Source organism: Protopterus annectens, chromosome 3.part1, assembly GCF_019279795.1.
Source record: "Protopterus annectens isolate FY-2018-M chromosome 3.part1, PAN1.0, whole genome shotgun sequence".
Classification (NCBI taxonomy): Eukaryota; Metazoa; Chordata; order Ceratodontiformes; family Protopteridae; genus Protopterus; species Protopterus annectens.
This window is the reverse complement of record NC_056732.1, coordinates 169,835,774-169,862,341: the sequence shown is the minus strand read 5'-3', so window position 1 is coordinate 169,862,341 and position 26,568 is coordinate 169,835,774.

Genomic DNA, 26,568 nt, shown 5'->3' with positions numbered 1-26,568 from the left:
AATCAGTCTCAGTGCTAATATAAGTAATATGGAAACAGTTATTTTGCTATAGCATATTGGATATATACATTCCAAGTAAATAAATTCAGTTACAAAAATGGAATGTTTAATGTCATTTAATATTGGAGTAAATAATTTATACATACTATCCTGTAATAAAAGCTAATTTCTACTGCTGGGAATTAAACACCCACAGAGCTAAGTTAATAGGGTTCCGTTTAGATCTTCAAAAGTCCATTTACATGAATACGAAAAGAGCGACATGTATTGCGCAAACCACGGAAACGCTGAATGTCCAAAACCGCGAAATTCGAAATGTCGAAGTGTCATGGTTGGCCCATCTGCAGTATAGCTCCATAAGGTAAGCGTGCGATAGTTACAGACCATAGGGTTAGGGTGCGGGTTAAGGTAAGTGCATAGACAGGTAATGCATGTAAGGTTTAGTGTAGGGTTAGAATTAGGGTTTTGTTAAATGCATGTGTGCGGATTATTTATTTTGTTTTGGTATGTCTCTGTAGGGTAAGTGTGCGATAGTTACGGACCTTAGGGTTAGGGTGCAGGTTAAGGTAAGTGCATAGATAGTAATGTATGTAAGGTTTAGTGTACGGTTAGAAGTAGGGTTTTGGTGCTTTACTTTAGGGTTAGACGTAGGGTTTTGGTTAGTGTATGTATGTGGTTTATTTATTTTGTTTGGGTAGGCAGTATGTAGTGGGAGGTGGAATTGGCCAACTATGGGGATTCGACTTTTTGAATTTCGCGGTTTAGTGCGTTCGGCATATTCATGGCTCGCGCAATACGTGTCGGTGTTTTCGTGTTCGCTTAACAGGATTTTCGCTAATATAATATAGACCCAAGTTAATATACTCATTGCTTAATGCAATCATCAAAAGTTATTGGAGCAGTTGTGCATGTTTGATATAAAAGCTAGGCATAATGGCTCAAACTGATATGGACCAATGCTTAAAAAGTATGGTCTTGCTTGCAATCATATCTGATGCATACTTACCCCATGCTTTTCTAAGGTGAACCAATCTTTCCTGATGTGGCTCTGTATTCTGGGTGATCATTTTAGCAGCTGTGCAGAACAGAAAGTTAAAAAATGGAAGCATAATGAATAACTGTATTGGCTGGCAAATCCATGCCGTATTATGAACTGCTGATGGGCACTATATTTAAACACCTTGGGTGTTTGCAGTCCTAAAGTCAGCCTCCCATTGGTCAGGGGGTCCTGCCTAAGCCTGTTCTTGTCACTATAATGGCAATGACATTGTTCCCCAGTGTGTGGAATGTCAGTTGGACTAGAGACAGCCTTGGCCAAGCCATGCCAAGCCTTTGCCCTGTACTGAAAGCCAGTATAGTTCCCCTGCAGAAGCCCATGACTGTAGCACTTTATTAGGAGTGCAGAAAGATCCTGGACTCATCTTCACATCACCTTTGAACTCTAAATGTTGCACCATCCTCCTTGTCACCTGCCATATCTTTTGAAGGATACCTAAAACTATGTGTCTGAATTAGAACCCAATTCAGATATCTTGTGTACAAACCTGTACACAATGATGCACAGCCTTGTCAACTGCATTTATGCACTTGAAATCACAAAAAATAGCTTAGCAGAGACATTGGGAATAATACTTTAAAAAAATGAAGTGTGAAATATGGCAGTGAGACTTGGCCATGTGTGATGCTCCCCCTACTTATACATATTCCCTGTTAAATAATGAAATGCTTTATGATGTTTCAATTATAACTGCATATTCTTAAATTTGACCTTACTTAACTGCAATCTAAAAACAGATCCTGTACCCAAGACCAAATAAACCTTTGTTCCTTCCATTGTCAAATGGAATACCTAGGGCCTGGAGCTTGTTTTTTTAATTTGTTAAGTATAGAACAAGTTTTTATTGGTTTATTTTGTAAAAACTGATTTCTTATTGTTTTAGAGAACAAAAAAAAATGTAATAGGTAGATTTGTATCATGAGGCTTGCTGTGAGGAGTATTTATAAGTGTCTTTGTATTTGTTGGCTGAATTCTGAAGAAGTCAAGGATACAGGGGGATGAAAGCATTCAGTTTGCTAGTTTTATAGATGTGGTTGTACCAATAAACATTTTTATACTCTACACTGACTGCGATTGTATTTATTTCAGTCTGGGTTCATGATGGGATATCGTGCTTCATATTCCAAAGAGTATTGGAACTAAATCCAAAAGGGAGCACGGCAGGTACATGCGCCTTTTATATATCCCTGAATCACTCCTCCATGGTGGATTGCTTAATTAACATGTATTGCACCTATCTATGCCTTAATTAGTATAGTCTGCTGCTTACCCTTGTTTTTACACCAAGCACAGTGTGCAGAACTATTTAATTAATACAAAACAGCTCACTCACCTCTGCAGGATGTGCACACCCACTTAGCATGAAGTGTAGACATTCATGAATCCAGCAAATTATGTTTTGTACAATTGTTTTTGACTTTAGCAGTGTTGGTAGCTTTTCCAAGACTGAAAGTCTAATTTACTGTTGTTGAAATGATACACAATGCGATGTTTACTATTATTGCATTATAATCTTACACAAAGAAAAAGAACATATGCAGATGCAGATGCATTAATCCAGACTGAGATTTGCATGCAGGGTACCACATCAGTAAGTAACTGGAAGGGAGAAAATACATTAATGTGTAAAATAGGTAAAATAAGATGAATTGTATCAAAACATAATTTTGTAAAAATGCCCAAAATACCTCATTAGCTTTTACAAACAATATTCACTGTGGATTTATGGTGCACATTCATAGAAGCCATTATTTGTGCTATTTTTATGTCCAATTGTTCTTAATACTTACATTGCATCTTATCTGTATACATTTTGGAATAACTACAAGTGAGTGTAAATACAGTACAATGCATGTTACAGTAAACAAAATGTTTGTTAAATGCAATTCCCTGTATCATAATTAAAAAAAAATGTCTTTACAACAGTTAAATTTTTTTCAGCACCTGACATCAAAGGTGGTACAGCTGTATAAGCCACGGTGGTACAGCGGTATAAGCCACGGTGGTACAGCGGTCGCATTGTTGCCTCACAGCAAGAGGTTCTCCTGTTCGATTCTCAGCTGGAGTGCCTTCTGTCTAGAGTCTGCATGTCCTCCCCGCGGTCGGGTGGCCTCCGAAAGACATGGTTGAATGGGTGTGCCTTCACTGAAGGTTGGGTATTGGGCTGGCATCTCGGCACCATAAAAAAAAAAAATGACTGGCAATCATTAGTGGACCGGAGTTCTGCTGTGGCGACCCCTAACCAGGAAAAGCCAAAAAGACAAGCAAACAACCTGACATCAAAAGCTTGTCAAATTATATGAAACTGCACTGTTTTTTCTGCCTGTGCTAATTTCTTCCCCATTATTAGACATGCAAGGATTATACCCCTCCCACATATCCTATACTTAGTTGGATTTCCAAGTTACAATTTTCTCATCATAACCCATTGGCATAAATTCTTGTTCCATTTTGCCAAAACATTCTGTTGGGCTTTATGGGACTTACTCTCTGCATAAGTGAGTTCCTCCAGTGTAATGTTGCTTTACTGATAGGCATTAGACTGGGGTATCTCACTCGGACCGTAAATCTTTTAGAGTTCCATCAATTGCATTTATGTGTCAGCATTCAGAGTATGGCCCTTTGCAAGCATATTTTTGTGTTCAGAAAGAACTTTCTTAAATAGTTTAACTATTTTAAAGTAATGTTTTGAAGTTGTCTGGTTACGGAGAGATGGAAACATTTTTAAATAAGAATGGTAGTGAGTCCATTTTGTTTGTTAGAACGTTTAAAATCTTAATGTCTGCCTTAGTGCCTGCCTTTTGGAGCTGTTTATTTGGGCTACCACAACATGCTCTAAGAGAGCATATATGAGAGAAATATAGCTTTAATATGAGCATTCGTCATACTGCTAAGATGAAAAGATATTGATGTTTCATACAGATGTTGCTGATGATTACACACATAACCAGAATGAAGCACCAGTGTTACTGCCAATTATTTTACAAATGTAACGGAGGCATAAGACATGAACATTTTTGTCTCAGGATATTTGATGCACTGTATTGGTATATATAAGGGACAGATTTTTGCTTTTTTGGAGAACATTAACAAACTGTGGTAGGGTGAGCAAAAAGAACACAGATTAGTCAGTTTAAATGTTAAACATACGAATTGTCTTTACATATATGATAGCTGCTACTCCATTACTGGTCTCTATAACGTCTGTCAGGGGAGCTTGATATGATAACTCAAAGACAAAACAGCAGATGTATGCTTCAAAAAGTGCAATAACATAAGAAAACATGTAGTCCTCTAAGTGGGCCCAAAGGTTAAATAAATATAAAAAAATAGAAAGGATTTCTACACTTCTTAAAAACTGCAGTAGTAATCGCTGTGATATTACTGCGTGCAATATTAGCTTGTCCTATAGAATGAAAGCCTGCTAAATAAAAACAAACACATAATTTAGCTTCATATTTTGTAGAAAAGGTTCCTACATTAATTACTATTTAGTTGAATATATTTTGTTCTTAAATTTTATAAGTGGAAGACTAAATATTATACCTATATTCTAATAAACGTATTGCCAACAAATTGTAAATGTTTACTGAGGAAAGGACCATGTTCATTTTTATCTATACTTTAGATCAAAAGGGTATATTTTGCTTATATCTGTTATGTGTGAAATATGTTACTGCTATGTTGATATTTCTGTAAAAAGTAGTTGTTGTTGTGTTGCAGAACTCCAGTCCGCTAATGATTGGCAGTTGATTTTTACGTGCTGAGTTGCCAGCCCTAACGCAAACCTTCAACGAAGGTACACCCATTCACGCATGTCTCCACAGAAGACGCTCTAGCTGAGAATTGAATGGGACAACGTCTTGCTGTGAGGCGACAACGCTACCGCAGCACCACAGTAAATCCCATTATTATGCTAAATACAAGTGGTAAAACAGTTTAGCAGGAACGCACAGGCTAATGAGGCACTACAAAGCAGTATACATTTAATTTAATAATTCCACTACAACTGTGAGGAGATTCTAAATTATTGTGAGCAATTTCTGCATAAAAGTACACTAATAAGTTACAACAATATTAGTTATAATTTGGAAGAATGATTTTCAGTAAAGTTCTTCAAAGGAATGGTGGTATAGTGCTGAAAATTTGCTTACACTATGAGTGGTCGAAGTTCAACCCACTGAGAATCAAAATCCCTGAATTGCACCCCCCCCAAAAATGGCCAAAAAACCATATTTAACTGTTTTTTTGCAGACATTCCAGCTCTGTAGACGGCAAGCTTCCTACACCTCCAAAGATAAATATAATGACGCCACAGCTGCACCAACTTGAAGAAGATGGAAATTCCCCCCAAGTGGGCATCTCTGCCAGCAAGACTCACTGTGATTTCCTATGGAGAAGTACTGATCCTCTGCAGGTTGAAATTAGGGAAAATGATGCTTGAGAATTCAAACTATATCTACCCATAGGTTACCCTGATAGTTTAGAAACACTTGTATGAATGAGACTAATTCTGAAGGATATATTTTTATATAACAGTTTACTAATGATGGAAGGAAAATAAAGAGTTACCTTTTTCCTGTGAGAGGAATTGTTTGCAATTTAAATGTCTTAGATTGATCCTTTTTGCTGTTTATCATAAGCAAAATTGCATGTCAGCAGAGGTCTTCTGCCTACAACTAACAGCAATTGTTAGTGTAATAGAATATAATGATGGCATTTTACGTTTTTGTTTACATATTTTACACTATTTGAGTTTTGGTTATAAGTGAATATTTATTATCCACTTGGACACTAGATCAATACAATTTATTTATTTATTTTTTATTAGCGATGTAAAGTGCTTTAGAAATTCTTAATCAAGAGACCACAATGTTTATACACGAACATACACACTCACTCACACACATATACAGAGTCACTCCCAGATAGAATGCAGATGTAAAGGCAATTTGAAGGCTTACCAGTTCACTTATGTGATCACTTGGAATGCGGGAGCAAGCTAGAACATTGGATCAAAATTGAAGTGGACACAGGAAAAGGCACGCAGGCTCTTCACAAAAGATTCCAAACCTGGGAACCAAACTGGATAACCAACTCCAGTGAAGTAGCAGTACTAATTGCTGCATCACTATGCTAGCCATCTCAAATTGTAGTCCACCATTATTAATTTTGTATTTGTATTTTAAATAAACTGAAGCATATCCAGATCTAATGATTGCCCTTGGATTCATGAGAACTGAATGCTGTTTATCGTTTACTGTAATCTATACATATAAACACACACACACACACACACACACACACACACATATATATATATATATATATATATATATATATATATATATATGTATTTCTAATATATATATATATATATATATATATATATATATATATGGATTACTTTTAAAATGCTGCAACACACTTGTGGAACTGTTTATGCATTTGACCCAAAATGTGAGAAACGATAACCGTGAACACCTGGTACTCAGAAAAGTTTGACACTCAGGGAATGTTGAATTTGAGCAAAACCACGTCATGTTCAGATGTTTGTCATGAACATTTTGCAGGGGGACAAGCCCCCCCCCACCCTTCACACCCCCTGCTAATTTTATATACCAACTCCAAGATCAAACTACAGTGAAGGAAGGGGTACATGTCCCGATCCCCACTGGACTGTGATCTCCACTCAGAGTGCCGAATTCACATGAGCGAAGTGAATTCGGCAATTTATATTTCATTAATACAAATTTTTTACAAACATCATTTTGCACATCTGATCATCGCAGATGTGCACTTCAACATTTTAAAGGTAAACCATATATGTATGTGTGCATATATTTATATATATATATATATATATATATATATATTATATATAAATATATATGTATATATATATATATATATATATAATATATATATATATATATATATATATATATATATATATTTTTTTTTAATCATACTTTAGTTTCAAATATTTCAAGTCATTCTTCCTCTAACAGTTGAATTATACACTGCTAAGTAAATTCACCTTTAGAAAATACAGACAGACATCTTATATTTTGAAATGGTAGGTTTTATAAGCTCTTTAGACTTTAGATTAATGTTAAAAAGTGTTATATATTGCGTTGCAGCTAAACACTTTTTTTTCTAAAGAAGCTGATGTTTGCTTTCTACTGCTGTCTGAATTTTGGACCATGGCTTCCTGGGTTAATTAGGCATTGAAATTTTGTTTATGTTTGAAAGCATTTTCATATTTTGATTTATTTAACCCTTTACTGATGAAAAAAGCAACTCAAACTAATAAAGACGTCAATATTCTATTTAGAAATAAAATTAGGTATTTTTATTGATATTTTACTTATTAGAAGAATGAACGCTTTCATTTTTGCATCCCTTATCCATGTAATGTAATACCTCATTCCTCTCCCCGTCACATATTCCTGGATGATACATTCCAGGCTCCATCACACTGTCGATAAATGTTTTTTGTTATGCCTTATGGACTTTTCCCATTTTCACATTTCGTAGATACTTGTTCAACATGACCTTTTACAAACATGTGCATTCTGTCACCTGTGACTGTATGAAGGTTGGGTATTACCCAATCCATGTGCTTAAACCTCCTAAGGACCCTCCAGTAGTGCTACTTCAGAAGTATGTCCTACATCTCCCAAGGGAACCTCCCGAGGGAGACAGTGAGTCAGTTGCAATCTGCTTTTTCCCTGCCCACATCTGTCCATGCTAGTCCTAAGATGCTAATGAGTTCAAAATCTACTATCACCAGGTTGGAAAACGGGCTGTTTTAGTATGAAAACATTTCACTTAATTATAAAACTAGAAATCTATTCTGTGGAAGTATTATTCTTTTCAAAATAATGGTTGTAGCTCATATACTGCAAAAATGTTATTTCTGTCATTCTTCTTCTTAGATAATATAGAACAATTGTTTTTGTTTGTTTCACACATTCCTGTGTCCTTAAGTTTTCAAGGTAGCATTGGACTAATCAGGAACCTTTTCTTAGCTTCCCCCAAAAACTGATACTAACCTTTCATTTTATAAATTTCATAATTAAATTAAAATATGGTAACAGTACTGTAAAGCCATGTGTATATGGTCCACTATCCTGGGATGCCAATATTAACTTTAAATCGTTTGGTTTAAATTCTTGTCTCCTTATCCATTCCTGCATTCAGTCCTGGTTGACATGAGGTTGTTCCAGGCGTTTTCTATACTTGCAACTATATTTATGTCTTTTCCACAGTTCTTGTCTCTCATCTGATCCTTCACTTTATATTTTTTCTTTTGTTTCTTGGCGCATTCAATTGCTGCCTGATTTTTATCTACTTCTGGTTTGATTTCCATTCCCGCATGACACCAATATGCTTATGCTAAACTAAGCAGGGAAGTCATCTTAGACTTATTCTCTTCATGTTTTAAAATCTTCACTATGTTTGGATTTTGTGACATCAGCAGATATGTATGCAGTCCTACAATTGCAGATCTACACATGTAAGTAATTCTGAGGAGGGCCATGCCTCCTTCAGAATGGGGAATATACAGTCTTGGTATACACTGATTTTTATAAATCATCTGATGAGCATGAAGCATCCTTCTTGTTTTCCTAACAAACTTAACCCCTGTGAGAAGTTTGCCATGATGTACCACACCAGACTTTGTAGTAGGTTCAAGAATCAACTCTTCTGTTAATTCAGTATTAGTCAAGGATCTAAGTACTCTACCCATTGCTAAAACCATGTTGTCAGCAATTTAACTCATTCCCTCCAATAGAGCTCAGGAAGTTTGCACTGTAACTTCCAATAGGTGGAGCCTAAGCCTTTTCACAGAATCAAATTATGTCCTCACATTTCAAACAAATATTCATATCTCTGAAAAAAAAACATAGGGGTTACTGAAGTGTAAATGGCAAACTCTTCGGCACAAACTATTTTTATAGTGGTAGTAATCTTTAGGTTTTAAACTGAATGTTATAAGTCATAGTAAACACAGTAACTATTATGTTTATAATATTTTGTAAACAACTTACAATATCTCAGAAACTACTCAAGTTACACACATACTGTAGTAGCATTTTGCTCTCCCAGCTGAGGACTTTGGTATGATGCTAAGCAGTTATGTATGTGCTGCTTGGTTGTTTGGATATGTAGAAAAGCATGACATGGTATGATAATATAAATATTATATGAACAACAATTAATATCTCCTTATCCTCACTTGACAGAGGTCAAATATCAGCACAGTTGCATTTGCCATTCTGTAAAGTTTAAGATTAAATATTTTAATGCTTCATATGTAGTGGTTTAAAAAATATTAATGCAAATATGAACAAGCAATATTTGATGTCTAGATAAGTCAGCATGATGTAACTGCAGAAACACCTACAGGCATCACCCAGATGTAATGAGTTAATAATAACAATATTTATTGTTATTTGCATTGTCACTGCTTTACCAAAACATTAGATGTTGGAGATAAAAGTGAAATTGACCCAAAGGACTCAGTTCTATATTTGAAGCAGTGTTTAATTTATGGTATGATGTATGCTGTTTTCTATAAATCAGGAAAAACATCTCAGCTCAGTGACATATTTACTGCATGTTGCTATAAATATATCACAGGCATGAAGACATTTCAGACCTAGGTAATTTTTTGATTTGCATTTGCTGAATCTGTACCTTATATCTTATTTTTCATATAAGTATATCCATCTAATTGTTTGTTTGTTTACTTGCTTACTTATTTATTTGCTTTTATTAACTAGAAAACTTCAAATTGGGAATACCATTTCTTCTGCAGCCCCAAAGATTGGTAATTCTGATGCTACTTGTTTTGCAGATGTGCAACATGCCCATCCGAGCAGGATCAGAGGATGTGTTATAGGCCAGGCATAGATCGCCTCAGCAGAATGTAGTAGAATAAGTACAGGGGCAAGGATTTGAGGTAATCTGCATAGGACATATTGTTTACTCCCTGTATTCCTTTTGAGAAAAATCTCTGTAGATACTGATATGTGCTGCATATGCCTGATCAGGTACATGTCGAAAGGGTACTCAATGATTGGTCTGATGAGGCTGAGCACAGTGGAACAATGACATCCTTACACCTAGATGTCAAACCCTTGCTTATAAGTTATGCAGCATAGAATGATTCCCTTACTACTTTAGAAATTTGATAATGAAAGACAAGGTTACTATCGACATGCTTTCCCAAATCCCAGAGCACTGGTTCTACCCTTAGGTTTATATCATCAGTGTAGCAGTTTCCAGGGGTAGCCATCTTCCTAAAAGGATACTATTATGCATTTCCTGCTATTGGGTTTTAGACCATGGCTCTGGAACCAATTATTGGTCTGTGATGAGCCTTCTTGAAGGGTATTTATGTCTTTGGTGGAGTCTATGACTGCACCTACTTTGCAATTGTCTGCAAACTTAGTCATCCACAGTCCCTTGATGTTGGCTTTGTTTTTGGAGAGCCAGACATCAAACAAAAAGGAGTGGTTCTGGCGCCAAGCCTTGAAGAACTCTGCTATTGACTGCCCTTTTTGTTGAGGTAGACTACCCTATCCTAACTTCTTGAGTCCTATCTTTGGGCCAGCTGGCTATCTAGCAGGTGACATAGGGGATTATACCTAATGTTATAAGTTTGTCTGCAATAACCAAGTGACGTATTGTGTTGAATGTTTTGGTCAGGTCAAAGTAGGCAGTGTTAACTGTTTTGCGCTTGTCCATTGCTTTGGTGATCTTCTTGAAAAAGTACACAAGGTGAAGTAGACATGACCTGCCCTTGATGAAACCAAAGTGGGATTGATCCAGTGTCTGAAGTTTTGCTGCTTCATTGTTTATCATTTCCATGATGATTGTTTCCATGGCTTTGTATATAAGACTAGTCAGATTTATGGGTCTGTAGTTACTCAGATCCTTAGATGGTCCACTTTTGTACAGAGGGATGAGAGTTGCAGTCCTCTATTTGCTTGGCACAAAGTCTGTCTGGAGACTACAGTTAAATATTGATTCTAGTGGTTTTGCTAGGTCATGTTTCATGCTATTAAGGAGTTATCCTGCGATATTATTGAGACCTGTTAATGTAGTGTTCATGGCTTTGGTGAATGAATTGAGGATCTGTTCCCTACTGATAGCTGGGGAGTTTATGGTGGAGGGTATTTTCTGAGGGGTGTCTAGGTGGGAGAGAGGGGTAAAGCTTGAGCTAAATTGTTGGCCCATGGATTTGCTACATCTTCCATCTCAGTGTAGGTAACTCCATTTGCAATTAGTTTGGCACTTAATATTTTTAAATATACCTATTATGGCATGTTACAGAAATAAACAATAGGTGAGTCTGACTACACTCTATCACAAGTATTATTGCTTGAATATCATACCAGCTCAAATCTGAATTATAAAATCTCACGGAAGATTCTGGTGGCTTGGCATTTCACTCCTTTTCTCCCATAGTGGAGCTTTATGAGTAATAGGGTGCATTCAGATTTATTCATGGTGGGTTTGCATGACCTACTATCACTTAGTAAGTGGAGGACAGAGTGTAAGGTTCTGTAAAAAGCCATTAATTTTATAACTTTAGGAATGTTTTTGTTAATCACCGGTCATTGTGGCACTTCACAATTCATTCTAATTATTACATAGATAAAAACATACATTGAGCTTAAGGGACATTCTGGAATTGTTCATGCCACAGCTGTAGATCTAATTATACTTACAAATCAATTGTTTCTCCACTGTTGGTGGCCTGATAGTCTATACAATTAACCTTCCTTCCCAGTAATGCCTTGCTTCAGTGATATGGAGATTCCAGGGCTCCTCCAGTTACAGATCCAGGGTCCATGTTCAGTTGGACATTCATGTTACTGTGTTTGCAGACTCTGCATGATCATATTTGTCCCATGTTAGTGCAGATTTTCTTAAAAAGAATTCTGTTTCTCTCCACCTCCACAAATGTCCTTATTTAATACTTACAGCAATTTGTATATATTATATCATGGCTGAAATGGCTCTGGAAAGGATTAGTTCGTTAACATGGTTAATGAATAAATAAAACAGCAACCTTTGTTTTTTTGGAGACTCTGCTTTTTCAAAATAAGAGTGAAAAACATTCCTGCATGTAAAGTTAAACACATAAATTTGACAAAACAAAGTTATTATACCGAAATGACCTGGGTTTGATTAACTGCTCCATGCAATGGAGGAGCAGTGCAAGACTAAGTGGCTTTTATCTTCTCTTCCGTACCAGGGAAAGGACTGTGGGTTCTGCTTGCAGCCATATGCTAATTAGTGGAGACCAATATGTACTCCCCAGGTGTAAGCAGGCTATCACCGGATTTGTAGCTGGAGAGGAGTTTGAGCAGGTGTTTTGTTCTGCTTGGTGAGGTGCATGATATTGCATACAGACTTATGGGTGCATCTATAAATGGCCTCTTTCCCTAAAGTCCATTGAATTTAGGATTTGTAAATACTCTTACAAAAACCCATGAAAAGGCTGATCTCCCTAGTCTTATGTTACAATGTGGGAGGGACAGTGTTACCTTCCCTTCATCCTAAAAAGCAAACAAAAAAGTCTTCGCCCCCTCTCTTTGCATGTCATACCCAACTCCAGATTCTGGTCTCACTGAATACAGTGGCAGTGATATCATGTTATGGATTGCTAGTAATGCCATGCATTCCTAGGAGAGAAAATGACTTCCTATCACAAGGTTTACTGGAGGATTTTGCTGTTCCTGCAGAAGGGCGATAAATGAGACCATGGGGGATATGGCAGGATATGGCAGATGTCAGCAGTGGAGATGGAAGGCAAAACAAAAAAACAAGGTTATTATAAATGGCCATGAAACTAGTCTATGTTTGTAGAATAAGGATTTAATAACCCATCTGCTGCAGGCTAATGAATACATTCAGTTATCTGGGTTTGAGTGCTGCAGTGGAAAATCAATGCTTCAGCTACAAATTTATTAATCGTGTGCTCTGGTACGTTATGTCAGTGATACAACTGCAATTAAAAATTCTCTCTACATGTGAATGTTTCTCGAGTTTTTGACTAGTGAAGAAGAATAGTAGCTTGGCACATATATTTGTAGACTAGACAGAAGAAGGTTTGATCATTTAGTTTCAGAGCAAAGCAGAATGGTAAAATAAACATTAGCTAATTATATTTGCTGCAAAGAAACTGCCAGTCACTCGCTCATTGTAAAGGGAGTTCCTTTCATCCATTTTCTTACTCTGTTTGGAAATGGCATGGCCATGCTTCTCGCACATGATTTGTGATGACAGTGTGCTTAGGTATTGCTATTTCTGTCTTCACTTCATGTAGTGATGAGATTATTTTAAATATCAACATCCATTAAAGGGCATAAAAGATGAAAATACATGTATTGCTTCAGGGGAAAAAAATAAATAGCAAGTGTGCTGTACCTGGTATTGCATTTTGACTGTAAATTAGTTTTCTGTTCTCCAAGTTCCTGTTGCTGAACATTAATGATTTAAGGTGACTGCAATCCATATTGCCCACAGGAAGAAGGTGGTTTACACTACACATTTGTTTAGGGCTGGCTTTAAAGAGATTTAACTGTAGCCAAGATACTGCATTTGTGTTAGAACAAATCCAAGTGACAGCTAGAATACAGCTGCTGCAGACTTTATTAAGCTGCTCCATATTTGGCCTTTGTGTTACCTCTGGGGTTTATTTAGAATATGAAGTAAGTCCTTGTTTGGCTTATAGTATATATAGTCTCCAGGCTCAGTGCAGCAGCAAAGTGAGAAACTGCTGGACAAAAGTGAGTAGAAAATACCAAGAGACAAGTAAATGTTGAATCTAAAGAAAGATGCCATAACCTATGTGTCAGGCTTCTTTAACTATTTTTCTCCCTGAAAGTGTGTATTCTGTAACCCTGAGTTATGATTCCGCATGTCACCATACGCGTTAGCATCCCATAACACTGTCCCTCCCACATTGTAACATAAGACTAGGGAAATCAGCCTTTTCATGGGGTTTTGTAAGAGTATTTACAAATCCTAAATTCAATGGACTTTAGGGAAAGAGGCCATTTATACATGCACCCATAAGAAGCATTAAAACTAGAAAGAATGTTTTAAGTCTTTACAGGGCTGTATTTGGTTGAAAGCAAAAACTCACAGCTGTATATCTAAGTTATTGTGGGTGAGACTGCTGCAATCAGGAGTTAATTAAATTAACAGTTCACCTTGGGCTGTAACTGCTAGCATACTAAAACTGAAAGTTTGACCTGGTTATATGCCTTATCCCAACTGCTTTTCTACATAGACCTTAGTCAAAGTCAGTAGAAGTTTGATTACAGCTCCATAAAAAAGTGATAACGGAACGTGTCAGTCTGAGTTAGTGGACAGGAAGAGTGATAGTGACTATAGACTGCAGGACATACGTGTGGTTGCTAATAGTAGAGAAGGTCTCTGCTATTAATGCCTAAGCTTGATAAATTTGAACTGAACAAAGGCATGTCTGTAATGCATTCTTATATGGTTGGCAAAAACTGGAACTATTTATCTCTTGTATTTGTAAATAAGTTTTACTAGGCTTAACAGCATGAATGAAAAGCAACTATCAGTAGGTGAGTAGTTTCTCATTGATAAAGCACTAGCAATATTAAAGATGATGTCCGATCAGATCACTGTCACGCCTGAATGTTTATTTTACATTGCTGCTAAAGAAACATCAGCATGACACCATGGCCTTGTATTTGTCATGCTGCTTGCTTCTTCACTACAAGAAAATAGAGAGTAGCTCATATTTAGATTAACGGCATACTTTAACAAAAGCAACACAAGCGATCACTTCAGGATGTGTAAAAGAAATTAATGCCTATTCCTTTTTCTGTTGAAAATAAACTAGTGATTAGCAGTCAGTCACTGAAGCTGGAATATTGAAACCTGTAGAAAAAAGAAAGCTGAAAAACTCCATCAGATATAATCACAGCATTACTGTCTCTTAGTGCTTCATTCTCTAGTTCTGTTTTCTGCTTAGGATCCTTCTCTGTCGATTCTACATGCCCTCATTATGCCTCTGTTATTTTTTACTATATGATCCAGATTCCTCCCACATACCAAAGAGGTGGCAAGGATGAACTGATCTTCCTTAAAATTGCTTGATGTACGTGTGTGTGTGTGTGTGTGTGTGTGTGTGTGTGTGTGTGTGTGCGTGTGTGTGTGTGTGTGTGTGTGTGTATGTGCATGCGCGCACGTGACAGAGTGTGTGTTGTATCTTTGTGAGTGTAGGTATGTAATATCTGTGTCTGCGTGTGTTCAGTATCTCTGAGTATCTTTATGAGTTTGCTTGTGTCTTTGTGTGGGGGTGTGTGTGTATGTCTGGTGTTCCTCAATATTGCCACAGGTGTGTGCGTGTGTGTGTGTGTGTGTGTGTGTGTGTGTTTGTGCATCCTGTGATGAATTAATGTACCATTCATGGTGAATTTCCACATCTTGCTCCCAATGAAAGCTGGGATAGACTACTGTTTTCCTGTGCCTTTCTCTTGATTATGTCAGTAAGAGAATGAATGAATGTCCCAGTTGCACATATGTATGTGCTGGGTATGTAAATTTTCTAGTTAAAACGGTCTGCATTAATATCTTTTTACAGACAGTAGATTGAGTATCAGCGTTTTCAGAAACATATCTCACCTGTCCCCAATGCTTCTACTCTTATGCACTAGGCTGACACTCCCTCACTCTATCCATCCAATTACACGCACTTCCTGTTATCCTGTTTCCTCCTCCTAGACCTATAACATGCTCATGCTTCACCTATCACTTCTTACAACACTCATATTGCTATCTCACCTCACTCCTTATCACCACAACACATTCCAGACACCCACTTTTCATCACACCACAAACCCACCTTACCATACTACTCTATGTAGATATTTCACAGTCTCTCTACACTTGTCAATATTACTAGCCTCTAATATTTTCCACTTAAAATAGTACCTGCTAAAGATAGTCACTATAACCCTCAGTTATTCAACAATGAGCTTATCAAATGATTTAAATTACTTACCAACATTGCATCTAGGCTACTGCTTAGTGGTGACATCCAAACAAACCCTTTACCACTCTCAGATAACACCAACCATCCTAGTCACTCTAGTCTCAACACCCCTACACATCCAATCCTAAACAGAAAAAAATCAGACATATTGCTAATGAACATTAATATCAGAAGTACAGCCAACAAGTTAGACATCCTTCATGCCACTCTGGCCACATACTCCCCAGACATAGTGATAACCACTGAAACATGGCTAAAACCCGGTACAAAAGATAATGAAATACTACCCTCAGGGTACTCCATGCTACGGGTGGATAGACACAACAAAACAGGAGGTGGAGTTGCTATCCTCTTTAAAGACCATCTCACTTTAACTTTTCTTGACTGCAAAACCCCACAACTCGACAGTGCAGAAATCATTTATACCACACTAACTATAAATTCAAGAAAAAAAAATAGTATAATTGACTGCTATATCCCACCTGGAAATAACACCCCAATTATAGAATATCTATTGCACTAGGCAAGTAGTACCCTTAGTCAGGAGACATTCATACTGGGTGATTTTAAGTTAGACTGGTTTCATGTGGTGCAGATCACCCCATCCATCACATAAACTTGCATGTCTTTACACAAACTATTCAAGAACCTACCCGGATAGATAAATCTAGGAAAAACAATCAACCTTGGATTGAATATTTATACTAAACTCCTCTCACTCATTCCAGTCAGGTTGCCCTCCTGATGGTCTGAGTGACCACCTACCCACATTTCTTATACAACAACACATATTCCCGCCAAAGCCTAGTATGTTTAAACAAATCAGAAAAAAACATAACTTTAATCTTGACAACTTCCTAGCTGACCTAGAAAGGTGCAATTGGAATCCACTCAAATACCTTGACCTAGATGACGGAGTGAACCACTTTAAGAAAATCTTTTTAGATATATTAAATGCACATGCTGCTGTTAGAACCATTAGAGTAAAATCAAACTATGCCCCCCTGGCTAAGCAGAAACACTAGAGCCCTTCTGAAAACTAGAGATAAAGCTTAGGATCTATGGCATAAGATTAACACAGTAGTTGCTAAACAACAGTACCAGGAAATTAAAAATAAGGCAAAAAAACAAATAAAACAGGATAAAATAAATTTCTATCATAACATTCAAAACACATATTAAAAAAACCCTCAAAAAATCTGGCCGGCTATAAACTCAATCCTTCACCCAGGAAAATCTACTAGACCAACCCCAAACATCCACAACAATTCTGATAGCATAGCTACCATTCTTAACAAACATTTTACTGAATCTATAATTGCCCTTTCCAAGCAGCAAACCCCTACTCCTGATACCAAACCAGCCAAGTCTCCAACCAGCAATGCCTCATTCTCTTTCTTCCCATTCCTATAGCCACTATAAAAAACTACTCCAGAAACTAAAACCTACCACACTTGCATAAATAACGTACCCAGTGAATATCTCGAAATTGCAGTGGAATCTATAGCCTTTCCAGTCTCAATCCTTATAAATAGATCCATTCTCGAAAACAAGGTCCCTCAACTGTGAAAAATTTCCTATGTAATCCTACTTCATAAAGGGGGACCTTCCACAGAACTGACAAACTATCGACCAATTGCTATTCTTTCACCGCTTTCTAAGCTACTCGAAGGGTGTATTCATCTCCAGGTCATGAAATTCTTACTAACAAATAACCTTCTCTCAAACACTCAGCATGGGTTTCACCCATCCCATAGTACCACTACAGCTCTCTTATCCTTCACTAATACCATAAACTATCACAGGAATAACAACAACTTTGTATCTGCTATCTTTCTAGACCTATCAAAAGCTTTTGTTATGGTCTCCCATTCCAAACTAATAGATGTACTAACTGTGAACCTATGAACTATCCTTCTCACCATCTGCCACAGCTTGATTTCATAACTATTTATCTGACCATCAACAATCTGTTCTATGGCAAGGTGACCTATCGCCATGCCTTCCTTTATCCATTGGTGTCCCCCAAGGCTCTATCTTGTGCCCTCTCCTTTTCTCCCTCTTTACTAATAATCTACACACAGCTACTCCACATGGTTCTATAATACAGTCTGCAGATGATTCAACACTTATCTATGCTGCCACTTCTCTATCAACTCTTCATTCTCAAACACAGGAGTCTTTCACTTCTGTTGAAACATGATTAGCCAATTCCCATCTAATTCTGAACCCAGACGAAACTAAATTATTACTCTTCCAGCCTAACAAGACATCTATCTCATGTCCACCATTTAACATAATAGCCAAAGACAGTACTGTCATCTTCCCGACAACCCATACAAAGTTTCTTGGAGTGTAAATAGACAGTAGCCTAAAATTTGACTTACATGTCTCCCTAACAATAAAAAAAGTCCATAAGAAACTTGGAAGTCTATATAGACACAAAAGATTCCTGACCAAAATGGCCAAAATTACATTAGCACAAATCCATCTGCTCTCCACTATACTAAATGCCTCTCCAGTTTTAAATAATCTTAGGAAAACTGACTTACCTAAGCTAAAAGCATGTTATAATAAAACTGCTAAGTTTGCATCTGACTGGCCATATACAACACATCATTGTACAGCTTTAAGGATACTAGACTGGCTTGAGCTTCCCAACATTATTCCTTACAACCAACTCTCTCTAACTCACAAAATTGTAACACAACCAACCAGAACCCCTGCACTACAAAATCTCATCCTTCCTTACAATTCCAGCAGACCACTTTGCTCTAACAATAAGAACTTACTCACTATCTCCAAGGCCAACAACACTGCAGGAGAATCTTTATTTTCCAGCTATATATCTCATATATGGAACTCCCTTCCTAATGCCATTCTCTCAGTCTCATCCACTAACCACTTTAAGCCATCACTTAAAGCTTATCTAAAAAATAAGTGGTTATGTTCCTGTACTAACCCCTTGTGAATGCTCTGATACACCACAGTATACCCCAACCATATCCAACCTTTTCCCCGGTGTTTAATCCTTTATTCCTACCGGCCTGTCTTAACCTTATATCTTGACATAATTCATACTTTACAAATAGTACTAGCTATGTTCAAAGCCTAGGTTTTGTTGTCAAGATGTAAAACATTTGTATTTGCTTATGTATACTACATTTTGTTTACTTTATATTTTATTGATTATTGTAATGTGTGCATTAAAATTTAATGTTACTCATGGAGCTTTTCTCATCAGGCCTCTGCTGAAAAAGGGCCTGTATCCAGCTGGACTTTAATAAATAAATAAATTGGTAAATAAATGTTAAATAAATTAATAAATTATATTTATTACAGTGCTTCAAAAAGGAGTAACATCTGTTCAGAGTGTCTCCTGTTTGAAGAATTAACCATGTACCCTTTAATGTCTTGTGTCATAAAGGGATCTGGACTGTACGAGAGTGCTTGTTTGCATCCATGATGAAATAGTCTGTCCCTTCTGGGATGATGATCTTTTGTTTACAGTGCCTACATCATCTTGTACTTTTGCTCAGCCTCTCGACCTAAAGTTTCTGTCCTGGCTGTATAGCTTTTCAACAGTTTATGAAACATAAGGGATTTTGTTGTGGAGATGGTAGTTTAGCATGAAGTTTGTTGGAGTCTTTCTTGTGCTATGATGAACAGAGTTCCAAGTGCTTCTCAGCACTGGGAAAACGTATTGCTTCCAGGAAATTCTGTTCATTTTTGCAGTCCTGTTAGCTGTGCTGATAACAATGTAGTTTTCTATGATGTTGTTAACCTGCAGCTATAGTAGGAGTAATCTTTCTAGACTGAATCAAGATTTGACAAAGTCTAAATTGGGCACTGTTGAATTGTGATAGTTTGTCTGAATTCTTCAAATGAAGAAAATATTTTATCATCCCTGGAGAATCCCCATTGCCTGAGCTGCAAGCCACCAATTCAGAAATAGGAAACCTGGAATAGCCATCTGACATGACTAAACATAATCAGAGCAGTTTATAAGGCCAAAACATCAATACTGATTTTTCCTGTTGGATTTTCAGGACTATAACATCTGTAGCAGTACACCTTCAGTCTTGGCAGCATTAGACTGGCACAGCATACCCTTTATTATAATGTCCCTCTCAGGGAGCCATATCTTTTTTCTTAGAATAGAGTCGACCCTGTCTATGCCTACATATAATTCACGAGCAATGTCTACTGCCTTTCTCTGAAACTGAATGATTAATCTATCTTTCTGAAACTGAATGATTAATCTATTACTTTTTGAGAAGTATCTATCTCTCTCTGATACAATTAATTAATTCTGACAGTTTTTAGGTTTATTTGGAATACCCACTTGAGGATAAGTTTGATTACCTTGTACCACCTGTCTTTTCTGCATAATTCCTTCAGATATAGCTTCACTTTATTCCAGCATTTGCATGAGAGCAGTTTTTGTACAATTTTGCTTTATTACCTTTGCTATATCACCACGACTTGAAATGAAAGAGACACTGGTACATTCTACTAGTGTGTTTTTTTTTTCACTTTCACCCACTGTGGTGTGACTATAGAGTTGGAATAGAAGGAAGATGCCTTACCAGATGTCTCAACAGAACATAGGGAAATCATTCCTTCACCTGCTACAAAAGTGGACTGGAATTTATAAAGGTTAAAGCAAGGTGTATACCTTGCTTTAACCTTTCAGAATTCATAGAAATTCATAGAAATCCCTAACATGGTGTGGCATGGTACCTATGCACAAAGACACGCAGTAGCACACAGGTCTGACTCCTTGACTGACTCCTTGACTGTGTTGCATACTAATGAGACAGTCCAGGGTAGAAGCATATGGAAATTAGTCATGTGCACTCACCCCCCCCCCCCAGAAATGCATCCAGGAAAGCATCTATGCACCGAGTGATTCATGGACCACTCAGCTGTGTAGATTAACATGGCCACACCTTTCAACTTACAGTAGTGAGCATGTCCAAAAGGCCATATTCATCCACTGAGGTAGATGGAAGTACTGGGGAGCTTAGTGGTAGTGCAGAAGTGCACCTTCAGTCTTCTGTGCTTGAGTATATGTGAGGGACTGCACAAAGGAAAGTCTAAGTGGGCAGGTTAGGTGCAAGTATGGCTGTGTGGGGGGGAGTGGGGAGGCTGTTGTATCTGCACACACCCCATGTGAACATACAACACTTGTAACATGAGTTGGACTGGGGTGGAACTCCTTGACAGCAGGGAGACTTATCTTGGGATCAGGGAAGTGTGAGGCCAACCAGTGGACACCAGGGCTATCTCTTTGTGCCTTAACAGCACTTTACCACTGTAGAGATTGAGGTGGGGGAAACACCAGACATCAGGTATTACTTTGTAACCCTTATGCCTTAGCATCACTTAAACTAATAATGGGACTGGGGGCAGGGGGAATACTAGATATCATAGATACTCATTATGACATGCTGTAACTATATTAAATAAAAGGTGTGAGAACCACTAGACACCAGTAACTGTTCATAGTGGAAAAGGGATTCGAACCATGCACCCTTAACACAAGAACCCTGCACATTAGCCCACAGTTAGTGTAGCTGGTGTTTTGGTATAATATAGTGAGAATTTTTGGCCAGTATGAAATGCCAGCAATGTGTCATGCTGAATGAGGAGAGAGAAGCAGGAAATGTTAGTCATACTTCTAGCCTCATAAGCATGTGTCCTGGCACGCATTTACTAAAGGATGCTTAGCGTAGAACTCAAATGTCTGTTATTAATGACTCAACTGTAGTCAGTCATGAATTGCATGTGTAGGGGAAAAGGAGGCATCATGGACAATCTGACAGCTGGGACAGGTATGGAGTAAGTGTTGTGTGCATCTGTGTGTGTTTTGCTGTGTGTTTGTATGTATAAGAGTGACTGAGGGGCTGTCTCTGCTAACATGACATGGCCGCAAACACTGATCTGGACTTTTTGGTAATTACTGAAACTCAGAGGTATGCAAATTAGCACATAATGAAGTCTTTCCAAATTGTGGCTAATTTATTCATTTATTTATTTATTGTTTTTGTTTATCAAGGAAGTTTGACTGGGTATAAGACCCATTTTCAGCAGAGACCTGGGGAGAAAGGCTCCAATGCACAAACAGCAGTAATAGACAGAGTGGCATTAACACAAGAAAGGCAATAATATACGATAGTCTTTACAACATTTTTCAAAAGAGGGAAAAGTGCATTTCAAGTCTGATAAAGTATAGGCAGCCATATTGTTGCTATTTTCAACAGAAAGCAATATGTCTTACAAGAGGTATAGCGGTGAGAAAGCTGTGGTCAAGAAAGAATAGTTGAGGGTGAAGGAGTATAACAAAAGGGGGGAACAGAGTGAGTTACAGTACAGGTAGATGGAGATATGGAGAAAGTTGAACAGGGATGAGGTTGAAGAGGAGGGATGTGCTAATCTGGTGCAGCACATTCGCACAGCCAGATGTCGAGTAAGAGAGGCTTTAGTTGTAGTTTGAATGACTTTAACAATGAGTCCTGTATTACTGTCAAGGTGATGGAGTTCTATGTTTTTGTCACTTGATGGGAGTAAAGGAAACAGCCTGAAGATTTATAAGGTTTTGAGATATAAAGATGGTCTTTGTCAGAAGAGCACAAACTTCTGGGTGGGTTTTAAGGTTGCACAAGGCTGTCTAGAGATAGACAGTCTAATGCTTTATTTATTAAATAGTTGCTAATATGGATTTAGGAACATGTGAGTTGGTGAGGTAGTTCAAGCCACTTGAGGTCTTTGAGGGCAAATGATGTGATCTATGGGGGAGGATGTCTGCACATTGTGTGACCTTGTTGTAGCCCTGTTCAGGTTTGTTTAGTTAGTTGGATGTTTGTCAGTTTTGGTACTGAGCAGAGAAGGATAGGTAGTAGGAGGGCAGTGCTGGTATGACATCCTGTAGTGTTAGATAGATAAGGTTTTGCACTCTAGAGAGTGTTTATTTTTTTGGTGTGTTTTTTTTTCACTGTATCTTGAAAGTCAAAATGTAGGTCTTCATCTATGTAAACTCCTAATAGTTTGGTTTGTGTAACAAGTTCTGTTTTGGTATTGTTGGAAAAGGTAACAGTGAAAGATGCTTTCTTTATTGTGAAGTTTTTGAGAGTGAAGAAAATTAGTTTTGTTAGGGTTTAGGAATAGCTGGGAGGTAGTCGGCCAGTTTTTATAGAAGTGAAGGATTCCTCAATCAGTTTTTTGCAGGGAATGAATGATATTTGCTGAGCAGATGATGGTAGAATCATCTGCGTATTGTACTGAGTTGGCATTCTTACTGGCCAGATCAAGGTCATTAACAAAGATGTTGAACAGGACAGGTCACAGTATGGATCCTTGTAGGACCCCATCCACAACATGGAGAAGGTATAAAATGACAATGAGCCATTTTACTGCCTGGAGTATGATAGACAGGTAAGAAGAAAATCAGGATAGAGAGGTATTGTCAAGGCCTAGATTGGAGAGTTGTTGTAAGAGTATCTGGTGGGAGACGGTGTTGAATGTTTTGTGTAGCTCAAGAAACCATGCAGATACAAGTTTACTATCATCTCTCTTTGTATTAACAGTATTAGTGAAATTAAGGAAGGTTGTGGAGGTGCTGTAATAATGGGGGCAAATACCATGCTGTGAAGGAGAGAAGGGTGCATTTTGTGTGATATAGTGTATGAGATGGGTCTAAATGCACTTCTCAAGTATTTTTGATAGAAAGGAGAGGATGGTGATGGGTCTATAACTGGTGAGTTAGTAGTACGACCACCTTTATAGATGAGAAGGATGTAACATCTTTTTCCCTAGTAAAGGTACATAAGATTCATTGACTGAGTGATTAATTAGAAATAAGAAAGGATAAGTTATGACCTCTGCTGTCATTTTTAGATATCTGCCAGGTAGATTGCCTGATGCTAGGGAGGAGAGTTTTAGTTTAAGTAATAATTTTTTGATGATAGCAGTGGGGACTTGCTGGAGAGACAAGGTATGGGGAGTTATCAACTTTTGCAGTGTGTTCATGGCATTGTTTTGTGTAGTGCTGTTGAGTAAGTAAGAGACTGATTTACTAAAGTTAGAGTTAAATTCATTAGCAAAGTCATCGAAGTTATTAGATTTCAGTGTAGGTGAAGGGTGTGTTGAATGGCCAGGTTTTAGAAGCTGATTTATGGAAAACCAGAATAATGTGGAGTTCTGATCATTTTAATTTTGGAAGTTAGTGTAATATGCTTTTTGTCTAATGTAGTATGGTATTTGGCTCTGTTTCTAAGCTCTCTTGAATCTTTGATAGTTTGTCTGCAAATTGCAAAATACCACATCATGGGAGCAGGGCCTTTCTACTGCGAGCCTTATGGCCTGCACTAAGGACCTTATTGATTCCCTGGGCAGGTCTTTTCTGCTTCTTGTTCATTTTCACCTAGAGCTCTTGAATGGTGCAATCAGCAGTTAAGTTGATTTAGTCTTCAGTTAGCCTTTAATGTTCTCTCACTCTTTTAGTTGAGGTAAATGAGTATTTCAAGATATAATCTGCAATGCACTTGGATTTCGAACAGCAGTCAGCTACTACTAAAACTGAAACAGGACATATCAACTGGACAAATACAAATAAACACCTAATTAAATCACTATAGGAAACATTACCACATATAAAAAAAGACATTCTGACTGCCTGCACTAAATTGCCCATATATGCTGTATTTACTTTTGCATTTGTGGCCTAGATCATTACTGAAAAGGTCCAAGAAGGACCATTTGACAGACAAATAAGAAAAGAAGAGAAAAGAAAAGAAAACAGCAACTATACCTGAAAAAAGAGGTAAGTTGCAACCAGCTTCCATTTGCTGATATATGCCTCCACATAGGAGATTATTCCTGTGTTTATAAACTGCTGGTTAGTCTCAATTACCTTCTTTTGTTATTTTTTAAAATATGCTTAGGCCTATGTATCATTAGGACTTACAAATCATTTAGGAAAGGGGACAGCAAAGAGTTATTCTGCTAATTTATTGGCTGATTCCTATAACTCCGTGACCCAGGTACAGGAGTGGACTTCATAGGTTCATAGGTTCAGAGGTAGGTACTAGGCTATCGGCCCTAGGGCCTATACAAGCCCAGCTAAAAAGGTACCCTGGCTTTTGCCACCCAAGAAAATTATTTTCCTGTGCCACTGTCGAGCAGAGCCACAGAAGTGATCCTTGGGGTGAATTTCCTATTTCCCATCCAATCATCAAGATTTTTCTTGAAGAGTGCTAATGAGGAGCTTTGTTTGATATAGATAGGTAGTTTATTCCAGACTATGGGAAGTCTCTGGGACAAGAATCTATCTCTCCGGCATGTTCTGTTTATTGTGGTGACAAGGTTTAGGTCCCTAGAGCATGTAGCTCAGAGGAATTGGGATTTCTTTAAGTGGAGCATGTCTAACAGCTTTGGGTTTGACATAGCTTTGTATGTTAAGCATGATCACCTCTGAGTAGGCGATATGTGATGGAGTAAAGCTGGAGTTTTTTGAGACGGTTCATGAGGGTATCTGTTTGAGGCCAGTAATCCTCTTTGTGAGGTATTTCTGCGGCCTTTCCAGTTGTTGTAGATGTCTTGTGAGGTACATACCAAAAGGGGCTCTGTACTCTATAATGGGTCTAATGAGTGATGAGTAGGGGGGAACAATGACCTCTTTTTTTTCTGGATGGGAAACCTTTTGGGATGAGGTGTGCCATGTAGAAGGATTTCCTGACTACTGTAGCGATGTGATTATCAAAGGAGAGATTACTGTCCACCTGTGTCCCAAGGTCTCTTATCACTTGAAATATGAATCAAAAATAATTACTAAAAATTAAGAAGTAACGATTATGTGAGGTCATTCATTACCAACTGAAAAGAAACTGGAAGTAAGAAAATCAGATACTGCAATTGAAAAAAGACAAAAGTAGCATTAATTATTGAAACAGCAATGCTGGCAACTTGCATACTGATGGATATATTATTATAAAATATTAAAATTTGCAAGGAAAATGATAGCAATATGAAACAAGGGTACCTAAACTGTTCTAGTAGTAATGGGAGTAATCGAGCCCATAGAACAAGAATGTCTGTGTTGACTTAATATGTTACAAATACAGGTACTTCCACTTTAAATATAAAAGCAAACAGTTCTGGGTACATTGTGGGTGCTAACGGGACCAGTATTTGGAGAAATTAAAGTACATAAATGCAACATTTCTGCACCAGCTGCTCCTCACTCCCTTCTGATCCAGTTCCTGATAAATTAACTCTTTGGGACGAAAGGGCTTATTCTTCTAAATAAACTGTGTGGATTTACAACTTCCTGCCTGCGTTTGCTTCACCTTTGGATTCTGTGTCTCAGTTATGATGGCAGCATTATTTTATTAATCTTTTAATCCAGCATGCAGTTGAGTCATATATTTCTCCATCACCTGACATTGCTCAG